At 37.6% G+C, this 12,503-nt stretch overlaps 1 protein-coding gene and 1 long non-coding RNA gene across 3 annotated transcripts in view; both read right to left on the minus strand.

Annotated features, from left to right (window-relative positions):
• The window catches only part of LOC109449927 (guanine nucleotide-binding protein G(q) subunit alpha), a 338,060-nt gene that overhangs the window by 289,473 nt on the left and 36,084 nt on the right, over positions 1-12,503 (minus strand). The gene's annotated exons all lie outside the window — the stretch shown is intronic.
• Positions 827-12,503, minus strand: part of LOC141571134 (uncharacterized) — a 46,677-nt gene continuing 35,000 nt past the window's right edge. For both annotated transcript variants that reach the window (XR_012495813.1, XR_012495814.1), the window contains 2 exons: positions 7,372-7,470; positions 827-3,683 (listed from right to left, as the gene is read on the minus strand). This is a non-coding gene — a long non-coding RNA (uncharacterized LOC141571134). The remainder of the gene's footprint in view (positions 3,684-7,371; positions 7,471-12,503) is intronic.

Here is a 12,503-nt window from a genome sequence, read left to right on the forward strand (position 1 = left end):
TGTTATGTCACTGAATGACTTAACCTCAAACTCTATGCACTAAACATGGGAACCACTCCTGACATGTCTTAGGACTAGAGTGGGCAGGCATGGTATTAGGGTCATCAGGGAGGGTGGGCAGCAAGAGCAGAGGAGTGTCATGCTCATTTGGCCACTGAGGCCTGATAAGATAGATCCTTCTGTAGGTTTTGTCCAAGGCAGTTCAGTATTATAGTGTCCAAGGATTACAGTTCCATGAGCTCATGGTTCCAAAAACCTCACTCATTCAATTCAGCATTTTTATTCATTCATGTATTCATCCAACTCTCATTTTATAGCAAGGCAGGACACAGAAAGAAGAAGGAGTCTGTGATTGGAAGGACTGGAGTCAAGGTCAAGAAAGTTGACCACAAGGCAAGAAGGTTGGAACCTGGCTCTAGCAGAACAGAAGTAGGGGCCAGGACCAAATCTAGTGCATTGCCTCAAAGGGAGATTCATCAGAGTAACCTGTTGCTGATCGCCAGAAAGTCGGATTCTACCAGAAGTCCTGGATTGGTCCTATGAGCTGGAGATGGGCCATTCCTGGGCGCCAAATTGTTCTGAGTGCTATTTGGAAGAAGTGGGAAAAAGCAGCTGGCGTTTGACAATTCTTTTCTTTCCTTTCCAAACAGGATCAGCTTAGTGATTTCCAGTTCTGGATTTAGTTAAAAGCAGTTTCCAAAAACTTTAGATTTCCTACAGTTAACTTTAGTTAACCATTCATACTGTTTTGTCTATTCCTCAACACTTCTTGGGGCTTTAAAAAAAAAAGAAGAAAAAAAAAACCCCACAAGGATATATTGTTCCAAAGCTTTAATCACAAGTGAGTTTTTTAGAAAATAAACATGAAAATTTTAAATTATTACTATTGTTTCCAGAATTATATAATATACACCCTCATAAAACAACTACAAAAAACCGACACATTTCTGAAACCCTACATATTATGTTCTGTGTATTGTTAGTAGTAACTCATTTTGTTGAATTTTTTGTGAAAAAGGGAGCAAGACAAGAAAGAAAAAGAGAGGGAGAGAGAGGAGGCGGAGAGAGAGAGCAGAAAGAAAGAAAAAAGAAAGAGAGAGTGAGAGAGAGAGAAAGGAAAGGGAAGAAGGGAGAGAAAGAGAAAAAAGAGAAGAAACCTGTTATAAAACCTGAGGATACATGATTGCAAAGACAGGACACACATGGAATAGTCATCTCTGGGTCTCAGGATAATAGTTGAGACCATGTCCAAAGTAGAAACCATGTACATTATCATATTTTATAACATTATTTTCTGATTACAAAATAACACATGCTTATAGAAACTTTGAGAAATAAAAAAAAAAAGGAAAATAAAGTTACTCTGAAGCCCAGCATCGTAAATATTTTGCTATATACCATTTGTCTATTTTCTATGCAAATATAAATATGAAATTTTAAAAAGTTTTAGGCAGCACATCCCATTTTGAATTTTTGCCCTTTTTACTTAGTAATATATTATGTTTTTTCTTATCCTTACATATATTGTAACATGATGTTATTTTATCCTATCAGCAATTGATAATTTATATTCACTTTTCTTCCCTTGGTGCATATTTAAGTACTGACTTTTTCTCCTTGCTATTTTACATAGTACTATCATGAACATCCTTAGCTAAATCTTTATGAGCATCCTTGAATTGCCGTCACAGTCAGAAATGTCGTAACTGGGACAGAGGGTTCAAATCATCTTATAGACTGTTTTTACAGACATACTTCAAAACAAGAAAGTTACCAAAACACAGAGAAGAGACAGTCCTGTTTCTTAATCTTAAACAAACTCCCGAATTTTTACCACCTGCCAGACCTCGCTCTGTTACTCTTCATGTCTCATTCCTCCCACGTGGCCACTGATCACATGGTGTTGACTCTGAAATGAACGCTACCTGGTAGCACAGGGCAAACAGAGCAGAGGGAGCCATGGCCCAGGCGTGGGGTCACTGGAGGCCACTGCATGTGCAGTGGAGCTGTGCCAGCTTAGGACTGCTCAAGGAGGCATAGCTGGTGATGAGATACTCGTACAGTATCCATGGGGCCCAGCGGGATCTGTGGCCATTCAAGGCTACAGAAGGGAGTTCTAGCAAATGGAAGGAGCCCGTTGTGTAGAATCTAGAATGAGTCTATTGAGGAATTAGGTAGGCAGGAATTACACATAAGATCTGTTGATAAGGTTAGCCAGGCTAGAGGTCAAAAGCAGGGATTCGGTCTGCAAGATCAGGAAGTGGCAAGATTTAGACAAGGAAACAAGAAAGTAGGTCCAGTCCTGGGATCATACTTATAGAATGAGAAAAAGTTCTGACTTGGGGTTCAAATAAATGAATGAATGATCTGGAGCACAAATCCCATTTAAGGGACGGTGCATCAGTTATGTTAGGCTAAGTTTTGCTGCAGTAACAAAGAACCCCTAAATCTAAAAGGTTTAAAAAATTTTTTAATTTCTTCCTCAGGCTACATATCCATTGCATGTCAGCAGGAGGGCTCTAATCTACATTCCCTTCACTCTGGAATCCCAGGTTAATGATCTGTATCACCTATAGTTGTGGCAGTGGGGCAACAGGACTGGGTAGCCCAGCATTAGTAATTAAATGGTCCCACTCACATTTCCTTGGCCAGAACAAGTCATATGCCTGACTTCACGGGACGACGTGCTTGGAAGGAGTGGTGAACTGGAAATCTTGGTGGGCACTGCCAGCGGCTGCCAGATAATGACCAAGCTAACTTCTAAAGAGGAAACACTATGAGGGGAGGAAAGAGTCAAGGTGTTTAACTATAGCTTACCTGGAGTCCTAACTTCTCTTTTATCTGGAACATATAGTGGGACTTAGGTTTCAGTACACTGGGAGTCCTATTCCAACTGACCTTGAGAAGGAGCAGCAGAGACATGGTGGGCACCGATTCTGGGGCATGGTGTAGTGAGAGAAACTCCACCACACCTGCACCTTGAGCTCATAACCAAATAGGATGAATTCTAGTATGTCCAGGCTGTTAGGATCCGCACCTTAACTGTTCTTCAAATTTGTACTTTTAGATAGTTGGTGACAAATTGACATTCCCAAGCAGAGTTTTTATGATTTAGCTCTCCTGGGGGAATGAAAGCATCTGCGTGCATCCAGATGTGTAATGTTAAATGTCAAACAGCTGAATGACAGTGTGAACCATGTTAATCTCAGATATGAACACTTGGGGACATTTGTTTAAGGTAATTAAGACGCCACCCCAGCATCTCATTCTGGTGACGCTGACAAAAGATGGAATCATATTTTTTGGAGGTATTACCCCCAAGTATTACCAGAACACCAGCTGTGTCTTTGGGACTGTGCAGGGTGCAGCTCCTGACCTTCAGCAATCATACTGGCAAGATGACAGGAGAAAGTAAGCACTCACTTGGTATTCATTTCAAACATAGTTCAAATTTGGGAGAATCTTCTGAAGCTTCAGACATAAGAGGTCTGACGATTAGGTTTGCAAACTTGCCACCGTGTGCTTACATTGGCAGCACTGTACAAACAGCTTGGTAAGGTTTCATAACCTTGGTATATCAGGTTCTCACAGCTGTGTTGGTGTCGACGCATGGCGGTGTCTTGCTGAGTGGCGTTCATTATTGTTGTTGCGTGATTTTGTGTGCCATCGCGAGAATATCTGAGCTTGAATTAGAGCAACGAACAAACATTAAATTTCTTGTTAAACTTGGCAAGAATAAAAGTGAAATCAGGGACATGTTAGTCCAAGTTTATGGGGATAATGCCATGAAGAAAATGGCAGTATACAAATGGATTAAACGTTTTTCTGAGAGGAGAGAACGTGTCACTGATGAAGAGAGGTCGGAGCGGCCAGTAACAAACAGAACTGACAAAAATATTGCAAAAATTCATCGAATTGTGTGTCCAAATCATCAGCTGACTGTGAGAAACACAGGAGACCAAGTAAATATCAATAGAGAAACAGTTGGGAAAATCTTAATTGAAAATCTTGGCATGAGAAAGGTGTGTGCAAAAATGGTCCCGAAGGAACTCACTGATGAACAAAAGCAAGGGAGAGTCGAAGTTTGCCAAGACCTTTTGGAGAGGCAAGACGATGTTTTGGTCCTTGTTATCACTGGTTATGAAACATGAGTGTACCAATACGACTCTGAAACAAAGCGTCAAAGTGCACAATGGAAGTCAGCCAATTCTCCATGACAAAAAAGTTTGGTCAGTCCAAATCCAGAGTCAAAATGATGTTGCTAATCTTTTTTGATATCAAAGGGATTATTCATTATGAATTTGTGCCAACTGGGCAAACCGTTAACCAAGTTTACTATTTGGAAGTGCTGAAAAGCCTGTGTGAAAAAGTTAGATGAAAACAACCTGAACTTTTCTCTAACGATTCATGGCTCTTGCATCAGGACAATGCACCAGCTCACATGGAACTGTCTGTGAGGGAGTTTTTAGCCAGGAAACAAATAACTATATTGTAACACCCTCCCTACTCACCTGATCAGGCCCCCAATAACTTCTTTCTTTACCCAAAGATAAAGGAAATACTGAAAGGAAGACGTTTAGATGACATTCAAGACATCAAGGATAATACGACAACAGCTCTGATGGCCATACCAGAAAAAAGAGTTCCAAAATTGTTTTGAAGGGTGGACTAGGCGCTGGTGTCAGGGCATAGCTTCTCAAGGGGAGTACTTGGAAGGTGACCGTAGTGATATTCAGAAATGAGGTATGTAGCACTTTCTCTAAGATGAGTTCGTGAACTTAATTGTCACACCTCATATGCTAATTTCACATTCAAATTAACAAGAAAGAAGCTTGTGGTTTTTCCCTTCATAATACGCTTTTCTAAAGGAAGAGATTTCTAACTTAGATGTAGTTTATCCAATCTAAAGAGGGGGATAATCAAGTAAATTCTGTGGAAATCATTAATTTACTATATACCATGTTTCCCCGAAAATAAGACCGGGTCTTATATTAAGTTTTGCTCCAAAAGACACGTTGGGGCTTATTTAGTAAGACAGGAGATGTCTTACTGAAAATCACACTGGGGCTTTTTTCCAGTTAGGTCTTATTTTCGGGGAAACACAGTAGCACCATGGAAATATCATGTCAGCACAAAGAGTAAGTGTGAGTCATAACCATTCTCCAACATGAAATACATTTTTGCTGATTAACAGCATGCAATCTACAAGGGAAGCTGCCTAATTGATTTGCCAAAGGTTAGCGTTATCACGACGGCTTCGTGGTCAACACCACGCTTAATTCTTATATGGATTCTGCTGAAATGCATGATCTGAATAAGTATGTGGTTCAATTTCTCTCTGCATGGATCTTTTAAATAACTATATGCCAAGTACTAAGGGCTTGCACCTCTTAACAATGTGTGACAATGAAGATCCCTAGATCTTTACTTAGAGTCCTTACAATATTTTATTCCTTTTGAAAAAATAAAAAGTTTTCCACTATAAGAACCATTATAAATTCTCTCCTTGCAAAAGAGGGTGTATATATTATAAATATTTGACATTTATAGAAAATTTAAAATGTTAAAATAATGTATTTCCAAGAAAACGTTTGTGATTAATTTCTTGGAAGTCTTCGAAACAAACAAAAAAAAATAATGCCCTCAGAGGCAGTCTTCTACGTATCAATTCAACTAATTTGATCAAAATTAGGAAGTCTTATAATTTATAATTGACTTTGTGATTTATCCACTTTTCATGTGACAAATATCATTCACACTAGAAAAATAAGCCCTCTCATCAATTAAGAAGACTCATTGAGGAGTTGAAAATGATGATGCAGGCATCCCATAGTGACTGCTGCAAAATTAAAGATAATAAAATCTCACCCTATATGTCATTATGCACAAATCCTTGAGAATATAGCTGTAGTTAGGACATTCAACAAGTTAAAAGGCAGAAATTAACATTTCACATGCCTTAGTTCTTAAATGACTCAGTGGTTTGGAGAAAAAGATACAGCATAAAGCATGGAAGATTTTGAAATACAGGTTGATTCTGGCCAGTAAAGTCAAACTTAAGTACTTTTAGCAGTCTAATGCAATAAGGCTTTCCTTAAAAATATGCTTTATTTTAAAAAGATGGTCCTGATTTGTCATAGTCTCAGCTGAGCCTTTAAATTTCTTCCATTTTTTTTGGTGTTTTTAGAAGTGACTAATTTAATTTTGATATTTAAGTTGCTGAATATAACCCCTCCCTCCATTTTCCCATTTTGCAAACTGTATTGATGCATTTTGTTTGGTGGAGGTTTATTTTCTTTTTTAATTAATTGTCGAGCATTGGTGATAGCATAAATAAATGGACATGCTCTTATCTTATAAATTGGCATCACTTTTCTGAACAATTTGGTGACAGTAAAATTTTTAAAACATAAATAGAAACCTAAAAAACATGTATATTCTTTGTCCTAGTAATGACATTTCTAGAAATCAATCCAAGAGTCAAGTATTAGGGAATTGGCTAAATACATTAGGCCATATCCACAAGATGGAATGCGAAGTAATCAGGAATAGTCATGCTCTATGAAAAATATCTAATGACAGCTGAAAATATAATGTGAAATAATATATACTGTTATCAAACAATGTGAACAGAATGATCCTAATTATGTTTTTAAAAATTATATATATATACATAATGGGTGTGTGTGTATGTATGTGTGTGTGTGGATGTGTGTTTGTTTGGAATGCTTTACACCAAAACCTCAATAGTTATATCTCAGAAAGGGGATTGTGGGTGATTTTTATACTTTGTCTCTGTATTTTTAAAGTTTCAAAATGAACCTATTTGACTTTTGAAATTTAAAAAATATATATTTAAAATACATTTATTAGATATACAACAATGTGAATGTACTTACTGCTATTGGATTGTATATTTACAAATGGCTAAAATGGTCAATTTTTATGTAATGTATATTTTATCACACTAAGAAGGGTACATTTATTAGTAAATCTAGGTGTCCTTGCATTTGGCGATGACATTTTAGATACAACACCAAAAGTACGATCCATGAAAGAAAAAGTTGTACTTCATTAAACTTATAAACTTCTCTAAGAAAGACAGTTAAGAGAATGAAAACACAAGGCACATATTGGGAGAAAATATTTACAAAACACATATCTGATGAAAGACTGATATCCAAAATATATAGCAGCCTCTTAAAACAAAAAGAAAACAGATAAACCAATTTATAAATGAGCAAGAGATCTGAACAGACATCTCACCAAAGAAGATAGACAGATGGAAAATGAGCATATGAAAAGGTGCTCAACATCGTATCTCATGACAGAATTGCAAATTAAAAACAGTAACAAGATACAACCACCTACCTACTAGAATGGCTAAAATCCAGAACACTGACAACACCAAATGCTGGCAAGGATGTGGAACAACAGGGATTCACTCTCATTCACTGATGCCATTCATTGCTGGAGGGAATGCAAAATGGTGGTCACTTTGGAAGACAGTTTAGCAGCTTCTTACAAAACTTAACATACTCTTACCATGCAATCCAGCAATTGCATTCCTTAGTTTTTGTCCAAATGATTTGGACACTTACGTACACACAAAAGCCTGCACATGGATGTTTATACTGTGTTTCCCCGAAAATAAGAGCTAGCCAGACAATCTGTTCTAATGTGTCTTTTGGAACAAAAATCAATATAAGACCTGGTCTTATTTTACTATAATATAAGACCAGGTCTTATTACATAACATAACATAGGGTCTTATATTAATTTTTGCTCCAAAAGACGCATTAGAGCTGATTGTCCGGCTAGGTCTTATTTTCGGGGAAACAGGGTAGCAGTAGCAGCTTTCTTCATAACTGCCAAAACTTGGAAGCAACCAAGACTTGGATAAATAAACTGGTACATCCAGACAACAGAAAGAAATGAACTATCAAACCACAAAAAGATATGGAGGAAATTTAAATGCATATTGTTAAGTGAAAGAAGCCAATTTGAAAAAGCTACAGACTATATGATTCCACCTCTGTAACATTCTGGAAAAGACAAAACTCTGGAGACAGCAAAAAGAAAAATCAGTAGTTTCCAGGTTTTCAGGGGAGGGGGTCATGAATACTGGAGCACAGGGGATTTGTAGGGGAGGTCAGTGAAATAAATCTGCATTATACTGCAAGAGTGGATACATGCCACTATACATTTGTTACAACCCATAGAATGAATAACACAAAGAATGAATTCTAATACAAACTATGGACTTTAGCTAATGATGTACCAACACTGTCTCATAAAAATAAACAAAAATTATATTAAAATATTATTTATCTTGAAAAAAATTTACTTATTAACCAAAATGAAGGCACAATTCTGCTTTTAAAATATTTATTTCCATTTCCATAAGTACCCCTCGTTTACTTACTTTTTTGGTGCAGTTCTTTTTATTTTAATAAAATCAGAATACGCACAGCACATGCAGGCTAGCATGCAAAGAGCATGTTAATGCAATAAGCAATGCAATAAGCTAATGCAATAAGCAATGCAATAAGCTAATGCAATAAGCAATGCAATAAGCTAATGCAATAAGCTAATGCCTAAAGCTCCAGTGACTTTACAGTCAGTTTAAGTCCATTCTTATGTGATTTTTAAAACCTTATGTATTAACTGAAAATATTGCTTGCTGATAGAACTTGCTCAAATATGATTGCTGAATGTACGGGTCACTGATTGTGCCGGTACAATAAAGGTAACTACATGTTTGAAGATTGAAATGTACCAGACATTCACTGAGAAAAAAAATACACACAGCTAACAAAATTCATGCAATAAACATCTGAGAATCTGGACACTTCATAACAGTGTTTTGAAATGTTTCATTAATATCTTAAGACAAGTGTATCAAAACCTTGGCATGATTTAATTTTAAGTTGCCAATTTTATTTTTACTAATATCAGAAAAGTTATGGCTATCCTGCCAATGCCAGCTCGGCTTAATTTGACTTAAGACTTTAATATAACTTAACATTAGAAACTCATACTACCTCGATTTAACACCGCATGATAATTTATGGTGTCTGACAGCAACCACTAGAAATTTCCAAGCAGATAATTTTCATAATGTATAACTGTGACATGATCACTTTTTCAGTAAGAATCTCAAGTCCCATTATTTTTACATTTTGATTAAATAATTTCACTATCTGAATAAGTAATCTATATACAATTTGGGGGTCTAATTTCTCAATTCTAATGAATGTTTCAGTAGAAACCCGGGCAAAACACTCTCATGCATAAACCTTAAGAGTTCTGTCATTTCTGATGATAATACTACAGCTTTAGGTAAAAGGGAAAATAAGATGCCAATGGATTCACTTAAACTAAATATATTGTTCTCATAATACCTGGCTTCTGAGTTTTAATAGAACAATATCCATCAGTTGGAAATACATGAGAATTGGAGTTAACTTTTGACGTGAGGAAGCTAGACAGAACTGGGTGCTTTGGGGTGCTCCCAAGCACATGACATGGAATTGAGAGTCCCCTCAGAGAGCCTGGCGTGGAATCAGGTAGCCAAAGCAGTAAGCCAGTCTTTTCTGTAGAGCAAACACGCTAGCTCGGGGTCCCCACACTGATATGAATGAAATTGTAGTGAAGTCATTATTGTGGTCACTGTTGTGGTTTGGCTGTCTGGGTCTCGACAACTTCAAGAAGCCGGAGAGTGACACTAATGTTAACTTTCTTTTCATGCATCTCTGTCTGACATTAAAATATTAATTTAGTCCATAGAATAAAATATAGTCGTCAGACTTGCACACTGTCATGGGAGCAATTATTCCCACTAGACATCAGTCCTCAGGATTCAGCCTTGCCTGGAGCTATGCATTTTGAAATGCCAGGTACTTTCTCATATAAGTTGGCAAGTCGTCCAACCTGCTGTTTGATATTGCAATCAAGTAGTTGATGTTATAGATCAGTAGATATTCAAATCTCTGTCCTGAAGGGACTGCTGACATTGGCATGAAACGGCTTGTTAAATTTGGCACTCTGTATTGCACATTTAGCCTGCTAGACAGGTATTATACAAAGGGAAGATGCATCACAGCTCAAAATTATAAAAGAGTAGAGTTGAAAGAGACAATAAACATCTAACCTTGCACTCATCTAATATGTATTCCCCCAAACAATGCACAATCCTAGAGGGCAGGGATAATGTCATCTTTATTCCCACCTAACCGGCGTGACCTGCTTCTTTATACTTGGCATGCAACATAATTTAGATTATTTACATTACAACACCTCTGAGAAGGAAACGCTCCTGTTTACTATAAGCATGTCTTTGCTTTCTGAGCCCCTCATGATTAGGCCATGGCCCCCAGGCGTGTGGTGCTTACGATGTCTACGGGGTTGATCTTGTTTACTATTGCCTCAAAATTAGAGAGAGAAAATTAGCCAGCTCCCCAATGGTCTTTTCAATGTCCCATAGTGTCAATGTGGAAACAGAAAGTGCAGTGGGTCCAGTGCCAGGCCTTCCCTGGTTCTCCACAAGTGCCAGATGCAAAGGACAGATCGGGGTCCCTAATGTTAAACCCCTCAGGGGCACTATACACACAGAAAGAATCATTTTCCCCCAAGATGTTCAGGAAGTTTTCTTATAGTAGCCCAATGTGTGCACAGAATTAGCTTCTAACAATCCCCTCTATTTCTATCCTTATGATGATTTTTTATATCAGGAGGATTTTTGCCCCTCTTTGCCTTAATATATGAGAATGAATAAACTTTCTTCTTCAGCACAGACCTTCGTGAGGTCTGTTTGGGCCAATATCTATCATTTCCATCTGAGCTGGCCGTTTGTTTATTTATCCTTTATTTTGAAAAGCAAACCTGGGATTGAGCAATAAGTAAATGGATAGTGAAGGGTGGGAGCCAGGTGTCTCACTGTTAGAGTGAGAGATTACCGATAAGCACGAGGGGAGGGCTAGAATAAATTGTATGGTACTGAGTTAGAGTTGAAGACATCGGTATGAACTCATGTTTAGCTTACTATAGACGCAGATGGATAAATGTAAAAAATAAATACAGGCACGTGTGTATACACAAGTTAGTGTACACACATATATTTTCAAGCTCTGTTCACTGCAAAGACGTAGAAATAACAACACCCCAAGTGCAGCAAGCATACCCAGTGCTCAGATCTTGGTAGCTAATACCATTATGCAATAAAAGGAACCATGCTTCGTTGGAGAAAGGACTGATTCTAGGACTGGGACAGAGAGTGTACAGATAAGCTGGAGTATCTTATAATGCCAGAAAGTGATGAAGTGCTGACAACAACAAAACGATGGGTGTTAAGAAAAGGAAACACAGGAGCTGAGCAAAAGAGCTGCCAGTGGCCAAAGCTGGAACAACATGAGCAATAGAATAAATAAGGCAGGGCTGGATTAGAATCCAAGGTGCAAAATAAATATCCATGAGTGCACATTCATATAAATAAATGCTTGAATAAATCAATGGAGGAGAATAACTGAATCTCCCATACAGAAGAATTCCAAATGATTTATTTATGCAGATACTGCCCTCTCAAGAGGGACAGCATAACTCCTCACTCCATTAGAACAAGCTAAGCACAGTGATTTCTTTCCAAAAAGTACAGCATGGAAAGACAGGAAAAAGAGTAACTTTACAATGGAAAAACCTAACAAATACAACCTCAGCCATATAAGTGAGATGCGTATCATCAGTGATAAGTCATTTTGATCGTATGTATCCTTGATATGATGTACTGAGAACGGCACATTTTCTCTATGGTTTTCCTCCCACAGACCCTAATCTCATTCTAACCATGATAAAAACATCAGACAAACCAAAGAGAGGGAAATTCTACATAATACCTGATTAGACCTCCCCAAGACTATCAAGGTCACTGAAAACAAACTCTGAACAACTCTCACAGTCTTGAAGACCCTAAGGAAATATGATGACTAAATGTAAATCTGAATAAAATACGGACTTCAGTAAATAATAATGATGTATCAACACTGCTATGTATCAACATTCATTAGTTGTATCACCCTAATGGAGGATGTTAACAACAGGGGAAATTGAGTGCAGAGTATATGAGAAGTCTCTACTATTTTGACACTTTTCTGTAAACCTAACTATTCTAAAACAAAAAGTTTATTTGTAAAAAGCTAGAACTTAGTAAGGAGGTGATTAACTTTGTTTTCTATTTGTTTTTATATCATTCTGTCCTCTTCTAGGTGAAAAACGAACTTGTCACCTAGTTCTATTTTATAAGATTGGTCACTGCAGTAGAAGGGAATCTGTGCAGAGCCAGGAGAATGGATAGGTCCCTTGGATAGCATGTTACCGATTTTCTCTTCTAGTGGATGCTTCTCTGGCTCTTTAGCATTTCGCTGCCTGTGGCCAGGGAACTGGCTACCTTCCTGGCTATGACAGATGGCTGACTCTCACAGGCCATTTCACCGCCTGAAGATCTCCTT

Source organism: Rhinolophus sinicus, linkage group LG04, assembly GCF_036562045.2.
Source record: "Rhinolophus sinicus isolate RSC01 linkage group LG04, ASM3656204v1, whole genome shotgun sequence".
Lineage (NCBI taxonomy): Eukaryota > Metazoa > Chordata > Mammalia > Chiroptera > Rhinolophidae > Rhinolophus > Rhinolophus sinicus.